At 49.4% G+C, this 16,838-nt stretch overlaps 1 protein-coding gene across 1 annotated transcript in view; it reads left to right on the top strand.

Annotated features, from left to right (window-relative positions):
* LOC135054855 (uncharacterized) overlaps positions 1-16,838 on the top strand; it is a 173,401-nt gene that overhangs the window by 798 nt on the left and 155,765 nt on the right. The window lies entirely within an intron of this gene.

Genomic DNA, 16,838 nt, shown 5'->3' with positions numbered 1-16,838 from the left:
GATCACTGCAACGAGGGACAGAGGGGAGAAGAAGTGAACTCACCTGCGTGCAGGATGGATTGGCTTCTTGGCTACTGGACATCAGCTCCAGAGGGACGATCACAGGTACAGCCTGGATGGTCACCGGAGCCGCGCCGCCGGCCCCCTTGCAGATGCTGAAGTAAGAAGAGGTCCAGAATCGGCGGCTGAAGACTCCTGCAGTCTTCTAAAGGTAGCGCACAGCACTGCAGCTGTGCGCCATTTTCCTCTCAGCACACTTCACACGCAGTCACTGAGGGTGCAGGGCGCTGGGGGGGGGCGCCCTGGGAGGCAAATGTAAACCTATATAAAGGCTAAAAATACCTCACATATAGCCCCCAGAGGCTATATGGAGATATTTAACCCCTGCCTGTATTCACAAAATAGCGGGAGACGAGCCCGCCGAAAAAGGGGCGGGGCCTATCTCCTCAGCACACGGCGCCATTTCCTCTCACAGCTCCGCTGGTCAGGACGGCTCCCAGGTCTCTCCCCTGCACTGCACTACAGAAACAGGGTAAAACAGAGAGGGGGGGGCAAATTTAATGGCAATATCTTGATATATATAAAGCAGCTATAAGGGAGCACTTATTATAAGGCTATCCCTGTCATATATAGCGCTTTTTGGTGTGTGCTGGCAGACTCTCCCTCTGTCTCCCCAAAGGGCTAGTGGGTCCTGTCTTCGTTTAGAGCATTCCCTGTGTGTCTGCTGTGTGTCGGTACGTGTGTGTCGACATGTATGAGGACGATATTGGTGTGGAGGCGGAGCAATTGCCAAATATGGGGATGTCACCTCCTAGGGGGTCGACACCAGAATGGATGCCTTTATTTATGGAATTACGGGATAGTGTCAACACGCTAAAGCAGTCGTTTGACGACATGAGGCGGCCGGACAATCAATTAGTGCCTGTCCAGGCGCCTCAAACACCGTCAGGGGCTGTAAAACGCCCTTTGCCTCAGTCGGTCGACACAGACCCAGACACAGGCACTGATTCCAGTGGTGACGGTGACGAATCAACCGTATTTTCCAGTAGGGCCACACGTTATATGATTTTGGCAATGAAGGAGGCGTTACATTTAGCTGATACTACAGGTACCACTAAACAGGGTATTATGTGGGGTGTGAAAAAACTACCTATAGTTTTTCCTGAATCAGAAGAATTAAATGACGTGTGTGATGAAGCGTGGGTTGCCCCTGATAAAAAGCTGATAATTTCAAAGAAATTATTGGCATTATACCCTTTCCCGCCAGAGGTTAGGGAGCGCTGGGAAACACCTCCTAGGGTGGACAAGGCGCTAACACGCTTATCAAAACAAGTGGCGTTACCTTCTCCTGAGACGGCCGCACTTAAAGATCCATCAGATAGGAGGATGGAAAATATCCAAAAAAGTATATACACACATGCAGGTGTTATACTACGACCAGCTATAGCGACTGCCTGGATGTGCAGTGCTGGGGTAGTTTGGTCAGAGTCCCTGATTGAAAATATTGATACCCTGGACAGGGACAATATTTTACTGTCGTTAGAACAAATAAAGGATGCATTTCTTTATATGCGTGATGCACAGAGGGATATCTGCACACTGGCATCACGGGTAAGTGCTATGTCCATTTCGGCCAGAAGAGCTTTATGGACGCGACAGTGGACAGGCGATGCGGATTCAAAACGGCATATGGAAGTTTTGCCGTATAAAGGGGAGGAGTTATTTGGAGTCGGTCTATCAGATTTGGTGGCCACGGCTACAGCCGGGAAATCCACCTTTCTACCTCAAGTCACTCCCCAACAGAAAAAGGCACCGACTTTTCAACCGCAGCCCTTTCGTTCCTTTAAAAATAAGAGAGCAAAGGGCTATTCATATCTGCCACGAGGCAGAGGTCGAGGGAAGAAACAGCAACAGGCAGCTCCTTCCCAGGAACAGAAGCCCTCCCCGGCTTCTACAAAAGCCTCAGCATGACGCTGGGGCTTCTCAAGCGGACTCGGGGACGGTGGGAGGTCGTCTCAAAAATTACAGCGCGCAGTGGGCTCACTCGCAGGTAGATCCCTGGATCCTGCAGATAATATCTCAGGGGTACAGGTTGGAATTAGAGACAGATCCACCTCGCCGTTTCCTGAAGTCTGCTTTACCAACGTCCCCTTCCGAAAGGGAGACGGTTTTGGAAGCCATTCACAAGCTGTACTCTCAGCAGGTGATAGTCAAGGTACCTCTTCTACAACAAGGGAAGGGGTATTATTCCACTCTATTTGTGGTACCGAAGCCGGATGGCTCGGTAAGGCCTATTCTAAATCTGAAGTCCTTGAACCTGTACATAAAGAAGTTCAAGTTCAAGATGGAGTCACTCAGAGCAGTGATAGCGAACCTGGAAGAAGGGGACTTTATGGTATCCTTGGACATCAAGGATGCGTATCTCCACGTTCCAATTTACCCCTCACACCAGGGGTACCTCAGGTTCGTTGTACAAAACTGTCACTATCAGTTTCAGACGCTGCCGTTTGGTTTGTCCACGGCACCTCGGGTCTTTACAAAGGTAATGGCCGAGATGATGATTCTTCTTCAAAGAAAAGGCGTATTAATTATCCCATACTTGGACGATCTCCTAATAAGGGCAAGGTCCAGAGAACAGCTAGAGATGGGATTAGCAATATCTCAAGAGGTGCTAAAGCAGCACGGATGGATTCTGAATATTCCAAAATCCCAATTAATGCCGACAACTCGTCTGCTGTTCCTAGGGATGATTCTGGACACGGTTCAGAAAAAGGTTTTTCTTCCCGAGGAAAAAGCCAAGGAGTTATCCGTCCTGGTCAGGAATCTCCTAAAACCAGGAAAGGTGTCTGTACATCAATGCACGCATCTTCAGATGCACCTGCGGATAACCCTGTCTCCAAGGACAAGGGTATCTCTTCTGTGGTGGTTGCAGAGGGCTCATCTATTGGAGGGCCGCAGATTCGGCATACAGGATTGGATCCTGGTGACCACGGACGCCAGCCTGAGAGGCTGGGGAGCAGTCACACAAGGAAGAAACTTCCAGGGAGTGTGGTCGAGCCTGGAAAAGTCTCTTCACATAAACATTCTGGAACTAAGAGCAATCTACAATGCTCTAAGCCAGGCGGAACCTCTGCTTCAAGGAAGACCGGTGTTGATCCAGTCGGACAACATCACGGCAGTCGCCCATGTAAACAGACAGGGCGGCACAAGAAGCAGGAGTGCAATGGCAGAAGCTGCCAGGATCCTTCGCTGGGCGGAGAATCACGTGATAGCACTGTCAGCAGTGTTCATCCCGGGAGTGGACAACTGGGAAGCAGACTTCCTCAGCAGACACGATCTTCACCCGGGAGAGTGGGGACTTCATCCAGAAGTTTTCCACATGCTAATAAACCGTTGGGAAAGACCAATGGTGGACATGATGGCGTCTCGCCTCAACAAAAAACTGGACAGGTATTGCGCCAGGTCAAGAGATCCGCAGGCAATAGCTGTGGACGCGCTGGTAACACCTTGGGTGTACCAGTCGGTGTATGTGTTTCCTCCTCTGCCTCTCATACCAAAGGTATTGAGAATCATACGGCAAAGCGGAGTAAGAACGATACTAGTGGCTCCGGATTGGCCAAGAAGGTCTTGGTACCCGGTACTTCAAGAGATGGTCACGGACGATCCGTGGCCTCTACCTCTAAGACAGGACCTGCTTCAGCAGGGACCGTGTCTATTCCAAGACTTACCGCGGCTGCGTTTGACGGCATGGCGGTTGAACGCCAGATCCTAAAAGGAAAAGGCATTCCAGAAGAAGTCATTCCTACCTTGATTAAGGCAAGAAAGGAAGTCACCGCGAAGCATTATCACCGCATTTGGCGGAAATATGTTGCGTGGTGCGAGGATCGGAGTGCTCCGACGGAGGAATTTCAACTGGGTCGTTTCCTACATTTCCTGCAATCAGGATTGTCTATGGGTCTCAAATTGGGATCTATTAAGGTTCAAATTTCGGCCCTGTCAATATTCTTCCAAAAAGAATTGGCCTCAGTTCCTGAGGTCCAGACTTTTGTCAAAGGAGTACTGCATATACAGCCTCCTGTGGTGCCTCCGGTGGCACCGTGGGATCTAAATGTAGTTTTAGATTTCCTCAAATCCCATTGGTTTGAACCACTAAAAAATGTGGATTTGAAATATCTCACATGGAAAGTGACTATGTTACTGGCCCTGGCGTCCGCCAGGAGAGTATCTGAACTGGCGGCTTTATCTTATAAAAGCCCTTATTTAATTTTCCATTCGGATAGGGCAGAGCTGCGGACGCGTCCGCATTTTCTCCCTAAGGTGGTATCAGCGTTTCACCTGAACCAGCCTATTGTAGTGCCTGCGGCTACAAGCGACTTGGAGGACTCCAAGTTGTTGGACGTTGTCAGAGCTTTAAAAATATACATTTCAAGGACGGCTGGAGTCAGAAAATCTGACTCGCTGTTTATACTGTATGCACCAAACAAGTTGGGTGCGCCTGCTTCTAAGCAGTCGATTGCTCGTTGGATTTGTAACACAATTCAACTTGCACATTCTGTGGCAGGCCTGCCACAGCCTAAATCTGTTAAGGCCCATTCCACAAGGAAGGTGGGCTCATCTTGGGCGGCTGCCCGAGGGGTCTCGGCATTACAACTCTGCCGAGCAGCTACGTGGTCAGGGGAGAACACGTTTGTAAAATTCTACAAATTTGATACCCTGGCAAAGGAGGACCTGGAGTTCTCTCATTCGGTGCTGCAGAGTCATCCGCACTCTCCCGCCCGTTTGGGAGCTTTGGTATAATCCCCATGGTCCTTTCAGGAACCCCAGCATCCACTAGGACGATAGAGAAAATAAGAATTTACTTACCGATAATTCTATTTCTCGGAGTCCGTAGTGGATGCTGGGCGCCCATCCCAAGTGCGGATTATCTGCAATACTTGTACATAGTTATTGTTAACTAATTCGGGTTATTGTTTAGGGAGCCATCTTTCAGAGGCTCCTCTGTTATCATACTGTTAACTGGGTTTAGATCACAAGTTGTACGGTGTGATTGGTGTGGCTGGTATGAGTCTTACCCGGGATTCAAAATCCTCCCTTATTGTGTACGCTCGTCCGGGCACAGTACCTAACTGGAGTCTGGAGGAGGGTCATAGGGGGAGGAGCCAGTGCACACCACCTGATCTGGAAAAGCTTTACTTTTTGTGCCCTGTCTCCTGCGGAGCCGCTATTCCCCATGGTCCTTTCAGGAACCCCAGCATCCACTACGGACTCCGAGAAATAGAATTATCGGTAAGTAAATTCTTATTTTAAGTCTGTTTCATATCTATCACAATTGGAGCAGCTGGAGCGTACGCCCAAGCTTCACCTGTGCACGCATAAAGGAGACGTGACACTGTCACCCACTGCCTCTCTGTCTCCCACTATCTCTCCCCGTCACCCTCTCTATCCCCATCACCCTTTCCTGTCACCCACTGCCTCTTCGTCTCCTCCTATATCTACTTGTCACCTCACTTTCCTGTCACCAACGGCCTCTCCCCGTTATCCTCTATGTCACCGACACCCTGGCGTCAATCAATGCCTCTCACTATCACAATCTCCTGTCACCCTCTACCTCTCCCTGTCAGCCACTGCCTCACCCTCTGCTTCTCCCCTGCATCACTGTCTCCCCATCACCCTCTCTCCTGGCACTCTCTGTCTCCACAAGGCACCACCCTCTGCCTCTCCCTGTCACCCACTGCCTCTCCCTCCGCTCCCCGGCATCACCCTCTCTCCTGGCACTCTCTGTCTCCACAAGGCATCACACTCTACCTCTGGTTTTCTATTGCCAGTTACTGCTGCAATAAAAAACGACCTTCCACCGTGATTTACTGGTGTAATTACAAAGCAGTGTACTTTCAACCCCCCAAATTTACCCCCTCGCTACCCCCAGCATTACCTCTGTCACTGTCTGCCCCTAACCCACTCCTTGCCCCCAATACTGCCCCAGCTGCAATCTACCACTATCCCCAGTACTGCCCCCAGTACCTACCTACACTTACACCCTACCTATCCCCAGCATTGCCCCAGTACTGCCCCAGCTGCTGTCTTTCCTTACCCTCTCCTTCATGCCCTTATCTCCCTCTACCCCAACTGCTACCCACTCACAGCACTTCTCAAAGTGTTGCCTGCTCTTACCTCCTCACTACCCCCAGCACTGCCTGCCCTTAACCCCCTCCCGCCCCAAGTGTTCCCTGCCTCAACCCCCAGCTCTACCCCAACTGCTGCCTTCCCCCAGCACTGCCTATAATGCATAAATTGTGATGGGACCCAGAAACCGTGAAGTAGGACCCCAATTTCTTAAAGTGAGGAGTCCCTGAGACCCACTTTTTTTTTGCTCAGCGCGATCACTGCACCCCATACCCCCAATATCACTAGCCATATCCCTTGTTGCTGCACACAATTAGGCCCTTTGTAAATTTCAGCTCCAGGCCCATGTTGCCCTTAATCTGGCACTGACTGAGGGATATATTTAGCACGGTTTACACATGGGATCGCACACTTGCACGGGGCGATTAATTATACACTCCACTTGGGCGGCGACTATCTGAATGCAGGACAGCAAAATTAGCAGCCCAGCAATCAGGTCTGAATCACCCCCCTTAATTTCTGCACATCTTACACCTGACTCGTCTGCATTAAGGGGGTCATTCTGATCTGATCGCACGCTGCAGTTGTTCACAGCGCAGCGAACGGAGAGGAACTGCGCATGCCAGACGGCCGAAGACTATCGTTACCTAGCGATCGCCTCTGCCTGATTGACAGGAGGAGGCAGTCGCTGGGCGGGAGGGGGTGGCACGGCAGTGGAAGGAAATCTATAAATATATTTTAAAAAAATCTGATTTTTTTATCTGTTAGTTCCGACATCACACAAAAACTACTGAATGGATTTGGGTCAAGTTTTTACTATTGTTTAGCTTATAGACCTAGAAAAAAAACTGAAATGCACCACAGGTATGGATGGATAGTATACTTGACGACACAGAGGTAGGTAGAGCAGTGGCCTACTGTACCGTACTGCTATATATTATATACTGGTGGTCAGCAAACTGTGCAAAACTGAAATGCAACACAGGTATGGATGGATAGTATACTTGATGACACAGAGGTAGGTAGAGCAGTGGCCTACTGTACCGTACTGCTATATATTATATACTGGTGGTCAGCAAACTGTGCAAAACTGCAGACTCAGTTCTAGACAGTATCCTGATCATCAGTGCTCAATATCTGCTGCATTGTTGTGTGACCAGTATATTCTGTATATATATAGTATATATAGTAGTACAGTGCAGCATTTTGGTGACCACCAGTGTAATAGTACAGTACAGTAGGCCATTGCTGTATCTTGCAGCTCCGTGTCACTTCAAGTACCCACATCTGTGCTGCATTGTTGTGAGCAGTATATATAGTAGTAAAGTGCACCATTTTGGTGACCAACAGTATATAGTTGTACAGTACAGTAGTCCATTGCTGTATCTTGCTGCTCCATGTCAGACTCAGTTCTAGACAGTATCCTGATCATCAGTGCTCAATATCTGCTGCATTGTTGTGTGACCAGTATATTCTGTATATATATATATATATATTATATATATATAGTAGTACAGTGCAGCATATTGGTGACCACCAGTGTAATAGTACAGTAAAGTAGGCCATTGCTGTATCTTGCAGCTCCGTGTCACTTCAAGTATCCACATCTGTGCTGCATTGTTGTGAGCAGTATATATAGTAGTAAAGTGCAGCATTTTGGTGACCAACAGTATATAGTTGTACAGTACAGTAGGCCATTGCTGTATCTTGCTGCTCCATGTCACTGCAAGTATCCATATCTGTGCTGCATTGTTGTGAGCAGTATATAAAGTAGTACAGTGCAGAATTTTGCTGACCAACAGTATATAGTTGTATAGTACAGTAGTCCATTGCTGTATCTTGCAGCTCCATGTCACTGCAAGTATCCCTATCTGTGCTGCATTGTTGTGAGCAGTATATATAGTAGTTCAGTGCAGCATTTTGGTGACCAACAGTATATAGTTGTACAGTACAGTAGTCCATTGCTGTATCTTGCAGCTCCGTGTCACTTCAAGTATCCATATCTGTGCTGCATTGTTGTGAGCAGTATATATAGTAGTACAGTGCAGCATTTTGGTGACCAACAGTATATAGTTGTACAGTACAGTAGTCCATTGCTGTATCTTGCAGCTCCATGTCACTGCAAGTATCCATATCTGTGCTGCATTGTTGTGAGCAGTATATATAGTAGTACAGTGCAGCATTTTGGTGACCAACAGTATATAGTTGTACAGTACAGTAGTACATTGCTGTATCTTGCAGCTCCGTGTCACTGCAAGTATCCATATCTGTGCTGCATTGTTGTGAGCAGTATATATAGTACAGTGCAGCATTTTGGTGACCAACAGTATATAGTTGTACAGTACAGTAGTCAGTGCCGTTTCTTGTGGCGGGCGAGCCGTGCAACCGTACGGGGCACCCGCCGCGGCACTTCCTGAGCACTTTCAAACCCCCCTCCCCTTTCCTCCCGAGTGCCCAGCTCGGGGGGGCGGGGTTTCGCAGAATGACGCGTTAATTGCGTCATTCCGCGAAACCCCGCCCCCCGAGCTGGGCACTCGGGAGGAGGGAGAAGGGGGAGCCAAACCAGCCAGCGCTGCACAGACGAGGGAGAGGCGGCTGAAGAGCGGGAAGAACCGCTTCAAATGTAAGTCAGCCCCTCTCCCTCTCTCTCTCCCCCCCCCCCCACCACCAGTGCCAGTGGCGGAACTAGCGAGCGGTAGGCCCATGTGCTACAAAATGGCTTGGGCCCCCCCCCCCATCCCATCCAAGTCCACCCCCTCACCCCTGGAGAGGATCTGGTGAGGGGGACCTGCTCAGGGTCAGAGAAATGGATACCCAGCAACAGTGCCGTAACTAGACATTTTAGCACTGTGTGCAAGAAACGGCATCGGAGCCCCACCCCTACATGCAAAACAGGGGCTGTGCGTGCCGTAGTCGCGCGCAAAAATACATAGTGGCGTGGCTTCGTGGGGAAGGGGTGTGACCACAAAATAATACCAATTCATAAAACGGTGCACAGTAGTCTCCATTATTCAAATTACGCCGCACAGTAGTACCACTACACCAGGTAAAGACCCTTTTACACCTTACGGCGGACAGATTCCTCTTTTTACACATTACAGCAGACAGCGTCCCCTTTTTACACATTACGGCAGACAGCGTTCCCCTTTTTTACACATAACGGCAGACAGCGTCCCCTTTTTACACATAATGGCAGACAGCGTGCCCTTGTTACACATAGCGGCAGACAGCGTACACTTTTTACAAATAACGGCAGACAGCGTGCCCTTGTTAAACATAGCGGCAGACAGCATACCCTTTTTACACATAACGGCAGACAGCGTGCCCTTGTTACACATAGCGGCAGACAGCGTAAACTTTTTTCACATAACAGCAGACAGCTTGCCCTTGTTAAACATAGCGGCAGACAGCGTACACTTTTTACACATAACGGCAGACAGCGTGCCCTTTTTACACATAATGGCAGACAGCGTCCCCTTTTTACACATTACGGCAGACAGCGTGTCCTTGTTACACATTACGGCAGACAGCATGCCCTTGTTACACATTACGGCAGACAGCGCACCCTTGTTACACATTACGGCAGACAGCGTGCCCTTGTTACACATAATGGCAGACAGCGTCCCCTTTTTACACATTACGGCAGACAGCGTGCCCTTGTTACACATTACGGCAGACAACGTGCCCTTGTTACACATTACGGCAGACAGCGTGCCCTTGTTACACATTACGGCAGACAGCATCCCCCTTTTTACACATTACAGCAGGCAGATTCCCCCTTTTTACACATTGTGGCAGGCAGATTCCCCCTTTTTACACATTACGGCAGGCAGATTCCCCCTTTTTACACATTGCGGCAAGCAGATTCCCCGTTTTTACACAATGCGTCAGGCAGATTCCCCCTTTTTACACATTGTGGCAGGCAGATTCCCTCTTTTTACATAATACGGCAGGCAGATTCCCCCTTTTTACACATTACGGCAGACAGATTCCCCCTTTTTACACATTGTGGCAGGCAGATTCCCCCTTTTTAAACATTGCGGCAGGCAGATTCCCCCTTTTTACACATTGCGGCAGACAGTCCCACTTTTTTGTAGAAAGAAAAGAAAGAAAGAAAGAAAGAAAGAAAGAAAGAAAGAAAGAAAGAAAGAAAGAAAGAAAGAAAGAAAGAAAGAAAGAATTATACTTACCCTCTCCGCTGGCTCAGGCTCCTCAGTGCAGCTTCTGGTCACGATTCCCGGGCAGGAGAGAAGGAGGAGGAGGGAGGTGGAGGAGGGAGCCGCAGCAGCGCTGTGTTATTAGTGGAGGCGCTGCTGCTGCTGCCCCTCTGCTTCACTATAGGCTGTTCTTGGAAGACAGCCTATAGTGAAGCAGAGGGACAGCAGCAGCAGCGCCTCAAACAGTAACAAAGTGCTGCTGCGGCTCCCTCCTCCACCTCCCTCCTTCCCCCGTACCGCTGCTCCTCTCCTCTCTGGGCGGCTGTGCGCTGCGGGCAGCGGTTGCCTGCAGCGCACAGCGGCATGTAATGAGTCAGTTTGGCTCATTACATGCTTTGGGCCCCTGGACAGAGGCGGGCCCAAGTGCAATGCACTGGTTGCACTGGCGGTAGTTCCGATTCTGACCAGTGCCGTTTCTTGCGGCGGGCGAGCCGTGCAACCGCACGGGGCGCCCGCCGCGGCACTTCCTGAGCACTTTCAAACCCCCCTCCCCTCTCCTCCCGAGTGCCCAGCTTGGGGGGCGGGGTTTCATGGAATGATGCGTTTGCGTTGTGACGTCACAACGCAATCGCTTCATTCCACGAAACCCCGCCCCCCCGAGCTGGGCACTCGGGAGGAGGGAGAAGGGGGAGCCAAGCCGGCCAGCGCTGCGCAGACGAGGGAGAGGCGGCTGAAGAGCAGGAAGAACCGCTTCAAAGGTAAGTCAGCCCCTCTCCCTCTCTCTCTCTCCCTCAGCCCCCACCACCACCTGCCGTACTGTGTAAAATGGGGACACCTGTCTGCCGGAATGTGTAAAGTGGGGACACTTGTCTGCCGGAATGTGGAAAATGGGGAAGCTTGACTGCCGGAATGTGTAAATGGGGACACCTGTCTGCCGGAATGTGTAAAATGGGGACACTTGCCTGCTGGAATGTGTAAAATGGGGACACCTGTCTGCCGGAATGTGTAAAATGGGGACACTTGCCTGTTGTACTATGTAAAATGGGGGCACGTGCCTGCCGCAATGTGTAAAATGGGGACACTTTCCTGCCGCAATGTGTAAAATGGGGACACTTTCCTGCCGCAATGTGTAAAATGGGGACACTTGCCTGCTGTACTGTGTAAAATGGGGACACGTGCCTGCCGCAATGTGTAAAATGGGGACACTTGCCTGTTGTACTGTGTAAAATGGGGGCACATGCCTGCCGCAATGCGCAGACGAGGGAGAGGCGGCTGAAGAGCGGGAAGAACCGCTTCAAATGAAAGTCAGCCCCTCTCCCTCTCTCTCTCTCCCTCAGCCCCCACCACCACCTGCCGTACTGTGTAAAATGGGGACACCTGTCTGCCGGAATGTGTAAAGTGGGGACACTTGTCTGCCGGAATGTGTAAAATGGGGAAGCTTGACTGCCGGAATGTGTAAAATGGGGACACCTGTCTGCCAGAATGTGTAAAATGGGGAAACTTGCCTGCCGTAATATGTAAAATGGGGACTCTTGTCTGCCAGAATGTGTAAAATGGGGACACTTGCCAGCCGGAATGTGTAAAATGGGGACACCTGTCTGCCGGAATGTGTAAAATGGGGACACTTGCCTGTTGTACTATGTAAAATGGGGGCACGTGCCTGCCGCAATGTGTAAAATGGGGAAACTTGCCTGCCGCAATGTGTAAAATGGGGACTCTTGTCTGCCAGAATGTGTAAAATGGGGACACTTGCCAGCCGGAATGTGTAAAATGGGGACACCTGTCTGCCGGAATGTGTAAAATGGGGACACTTGCATGTTGTACTGTGTAAAATGGGGGCACATGCCTGCCGCAATGTGTAAAATGGGGACACTTGCCTGCCATGCTGTGTAAAATGGGGACACTTGCCTGCCGTAATGTGTAAAGTGGGGACACTTGTCTGCCGGAATGTGTAAAATGGGGAAGCTTGACTGCCAGAATGTGTAAAATGGGGACACTTGCCAGCCGGAATGTGTAAAATGGGGACACCTGTCTGCCGGAATGTGTAAAATGGGGACACTTGCATGTTGTACTGTGTAAAATGGGGGCACATGCCTGCCGCAATGTGTAAAATGGGGACACTTGCCTGCCATGCTGTGTAAAATGGGGACACTTGCCTGCCGTAATGTGTAAAGTGGGGACACTTGTCTGCCGGAATGTGTAAAATGGGGAAGCTTGACTGCCGTAATATGTAAAATGGGGACTCTTGTCTGCCAGAATGTGTAAAATGGGGACACTTGCCTGCCGGAATGTGTAAAATGGGGACACCTGTCTGCCGCAATGTGTAAAATGGGGAAGCTTGACTGCCGTAATATGTAAAATGGGGACTCTTGTCTGCCAGAATGTGTAAAATGGGGACACTTGCCAGCCGGAATGTGTAAAGTGGGGACACTTGTCTGCCGGAATGTGTAAAATGGGGAAGCTTGACTGCCGTAATATGTAAAATGGGGACTCTTGTCTGCCAGAATGTGTAAAATGGGGACACTTGCCTGCCGGAATGTGTAAAATGGGGACACCTGTCTGCCGCAATGTGTAAAATGGGGACACTTTCCTGCTGCAATGTGTAAAATGGGGGCACGTGCCTGCCGCAATGTGTAAAATGGGGACACTTGCCTGTTGTACTGTGTAAAATGGGGGCACATGCCTGCCGCAATGTATAAAATGGGGACACTTGCCTGCCATGCTGTGTAAAATGGGGGCACGTGCCTGCCGCAATGTGTAAAATGGGGACTCTTGCCTGCCGCAATGTGTAAAATGGGGGCACGTGCCTGCCGCAATGTGTAAAATGGGGACTCTTGCCTGCCATAATGTGTAAAATGGGGACACTTGTCTGCCGTAATGTGTAAAATGGGGACACTTGCCTGCCGCAATGTGTAAAATGGGGACACTTTCCTGCCGCAATGTGTAAAATGGGGACACTTTCCTGCCGCAATGTGTAAAATGGGGACACTTGCCTGCCGTACTGTGTAAAATTGGGACACTTGCCTGTTGTACTGTGTAAAATGGGGACACTTGCCTGCCGGAATGTGTAAAATGGGGACACCTGTCTGCCGTACTGTGTAAAATGGGGACACTTGCCTGTTGTACTATGTAAAATGGGAGCACGTGCCTGCCGCAATGTGTAAAATTGGGACACTTGCCTGTTGTACTGTGTAAAATGGGGACACTTGCCTGTTGTACTGTGTAAAATGGGGACACTTGCCTGTTGTACTATGTAAAATGGGGGCACTTGCCTGTTGTACTGTGTAAAATGGGGACACTTGCCTGCCGTAATGTGTAAAATGGGGACACTTGCCTGTTGTACTATGTAAAATGGGGGCACTTGCCTGTTGTACTGTGTAAAATGGGGACACTTGCCTGCCGCAATGTGTAAAATTGGGACACTTGCCTGTTGTACTGTGTAAAATGGGGACACTTGCCTGTTGTACTGTGTAAAATGGGGACACTTGCCTGCCGTAATGTGTAAAATGGGGACACTTGTCTGCCGGAATGTGTAAAATGGGGAAGCTTGACTGCCGCAATGTGTAAAATGGGGGCACGTGCCTGCCGCAATGTGTAAAATGGGGACTCTTGCCTGCCATAATGTGTAAAATGGGGACACTTGTCTGCCGTAATGTGTAAAATGGGGACACTTGCCTGCCGCAATGTGTAAAATGGGGACACTTTCCTGCCGCAATGTGTAAAATGGGGACACTTTCCTGCCGCAATGTGTAAAATGGGGGCACGTGCCTGCCGTACTGTGTAAAATGGGGACACTTGCCTGTTGTACTATGTAAAATGGGAGCACGTGCCTGCCGCAATGTGTAAAATTGGGACACTTGCCTGTTGTACTGTGTAAAATGGGGACACTTGCCTGTTGTACTGTGTAAAATGGGGACACTTGCCTGTTGTACTATGTAAAATGGGGGCACATGCCTGCCGCAATGTATAAAATGGGGACACTTGCCTGCCATGCTGTGTAAAATGGGGACACTTGCCTGCCGTAATGTGTAAAATGGGGACACTTGCCTGTTGTACTGTGTAAAATGGGGACACTTGCCTGTTGTACTATGTAAAATGGGGGCACATGCCTGCCGCAATGTATAAAATGGGGACACTTGCCTGCCATGCTGTGTAAAATGGGGGCACGTGCCTGCCGCAATGTGTAAAATGGGGACTCTTGCCTGCCGCAATGTGTAAAATGGGGGCACGTGCCTGCCGCAATGTGTAAAATGGGGACTCTTGCCTGCCATAATGTGTAAAATGGGGACACTTGTCTGCCGTAATGTGTAAAATGGGGACACTTGCCTGCCGCAATGTGTAAAATGGGGACACTTTCCTGCCGCAATGTGTAAAATGGGGACACTTTCCTGCCGCAATGTGTAAAATGGGGACACTTTCCTGCCGTACTGTGTAAAATTGGGACACTTGCCTGTTGTACTGTGTAAAATGGGGACACTTGCCTGCCGGAATGTGTAAAATGGGGACACCTGTCTGCCGTACTGTGTAAAATGGGGACACTTGCCTGTTGTACTATGTAAAATGGGAGCACGTGCCTGCCGCAATGTGTAAAATTGGGACACTTGCCTGTTGTACTGTGTAAAATGGGGACACTTGCCTGTTGTACTGTGTAAAATGGGGACACTTGCCTGTTGTACTATGTAAAATGGGGGCACTTGCCTGTTGTACTGTGTAAAATGGGGACACTTGCCTGCCGTAATGTGTAAAATGGGGACACTTGCCTGTTGTACTATGTAAAATGGGGGCACTTGCCTGTTGTACTGTGTAAAATGGGGACACTTGCCTGCCGCAATGTGTAAAATTGGGACACTTGCCTGTTGTACTGTGTAAAATGGGGACACTTGCCTGTTGTACTGTGTAAAATGGGGACACTTGCCTGCCGTAATGTGTAAAATGGGGACACTTGTCTGCCGGAATGTGTAAAATGGGGAAGCTTGACTGCCGCAATGTGTAAAATGGGGGCACGTGCCTGCCGCAATGTGTAAAATGGGGACTCTTGCCTGCCATAATGTGTAAAATGGGGACACTTGTCTGCCGTAATGTGTAAAATGGGGACACTTGCCTGCCGCAATGTGTAAAATGGGGACACTTTCCTGCCGCAATGTGTAAAATGGGGACACTTTCCTGCCGCAATGTGTAAAATGGGGGCACGTGCCTGCCGTACTGTGTAAAATGGGGACACTTGCCTGTTGTACTATGTAAAATGGGAGCACGTGCCTGCCGCAATGTGTAAAATTGGGACACTTGCCTGTTGTACTGTGTAAAATGGGGACACTTGCCTGTTGTACTGTGTAAAATGGGGACACTTGCCTGTTGTACTATGTAAAATGGGGGCACATGCCTGCCGCAATGTATAAAATGGGGACACTTGCCTGCCATGCTGTGTAAAATGGGGACACTTGCCTGCCGTAATGTGTAAAATGGGGACACTTGCCTGTTGTACTGTGTAAAATGGGGACACTTGCCTGTTGTACTATGTAAAATGGGGGCACATGCCTGCCGCAATGTATAAAATGGGGACACTTGCCTGCCATGCTGTGTAAAATGGGGGCACGTGCCTGCCGCAATGTGTAAAATGGGGACACTTTCCTGCCGCAATGTGTAAAATGGGGGCACGTGCCTGCCGCAATGTGTAAAATGGGGACACTTGCCTACCGTGCTGTGTAAAATGGGGACACTTGCCTGCTGTAATGTGTAAAATGAGGACTTTTTTTTTTTATCCTGTGGTGGCCGTGATGATGAGATCAGATGAGGCCACGCCCATCTTAACAAAGCCACGCCCATTTTGACAAGGTCATGCCCCCTTTTCCTCTTTATATCTATGGGGGGTGCATTTTTTCTTATGTGAATGGGGGGGGGGGGGGGGGGGTCGCATTTTTAAATCTCGCACTGGTAGCCAAATTGGCTAGAATCGGCCCTGACAGTAGTCCATTGCTGTATCTTGCAGCTCCGTGTCACTGCAAGTATCCATATCTGTGCTGCATTGTTGTGAACAGTATATATAGTAGTACAGTGCAGCATTTTGGTGACCAACAGTATATAGTTGTACAGTACAGTAGGCCATTGCTATTGATATAATAATATTACTGGCATATAATTCCACAAATTAAAAAATGGAGAACAAAAATGTGGAGGGTGAAATAGGTAAAGATCAAGATCCACTTCCACCTAGTGCTGAAGCTGCTGCCACTAGTCATGGCAGAGATGATTCAATGCCATCAACGTCGTCTGCCAAGGCCGATACCCAATGTCATAATAGAGAGCATGTAAAATCCAAAAAACAAAAGTTCAGTAAAATTACCTAAAAATCTAAATTAAAAGCGTCTGGGGAGAAGCGTAAACTTGCCAATATGCCATTTACAACACGGAGTGGCAAGGAACGGCTGAGGCCCTGGCCTATGTTCATGGCTAGTGGTTCAGCTTCACATGACGATGGAAGCACTCATCCTCCCGCTAGAAAACTGAAAAGAGTTAAGATGGCAAAAGCACAGCAAAGAACTGTGCGTTCTTCTAAATCAC

The sequence above is a fragment of the Pseudophryne corroboree genome, chromosome 1, assembly GCF_028390025.1.
Source record: "Pseudophryne corroboree isolate aPseCor3 chromosome 1, aPseCor3.hap2, whole genome shotgun sequence".
Lineage (NCBI taxonomy): Eukaryota > Metazoa > Chordata > Amphibia > Anura > Myobatrachidae > Pseudophryne > Pseudophryne corroboree.
The sequence above is the reverse complement of the archived record's forward strand: the minus strand, read 5'-3'. Positions and strand labels throughout refer to the sequence as shown.